Source organism: Puntigrus tetrazona, chromosome 13 (assembly GCF_018831695.1).
Source record: "Puntigrus tetrazona isolate hp1 chromosome 13, ASM1883169v1, whole genome shotgun sequence".
Taxonomy (NCBI): domain Eukaryota; kingdom Metazoa; phylum Chordata; class Actinopteri; order Cypriniformes; family Cyprinidae; genus Puntigrus; species Puntigrus tetrazona.
The window spans coordinates 6266000-6266353 of record NC_056711.1 but is presented as its reverse complement, the minus strand read 5'-3'; positions in this window follow the sequence as shown (position 1 = coordinate 6266353).

Genomic DNA, 354 nt, shown 5'->3' with positions numbered 1-354 from the left:
CGTGCATTGTTCACGTTCTTTGTTGTAGTTGCGCAGCTGGACAAGCGCTCTGCTCCAGTTAATGCTAAATCCCGTCATAAAGGTCAGAGTACTTGTGTAAACATGTGTTTAGGTCTGTCTAACAGCTCATCTCCAGATGAAATCCCTCATGATATGGATGAGCATGTACAATAGCTCTCCGCCACAAATGTATTCATATTCCCAACTTTCCCTGTGTATACTATAAGCAGCACATATTATATTCTGTTAAAGTGTTAAGTATGTGTAATCTTGTGCATGTAGGAATGCATAAAAGGCTTCAGCTACCATATTTGTGTTTATGGTGGAAGTTGAAGGAATCCAGTAGCATCCACA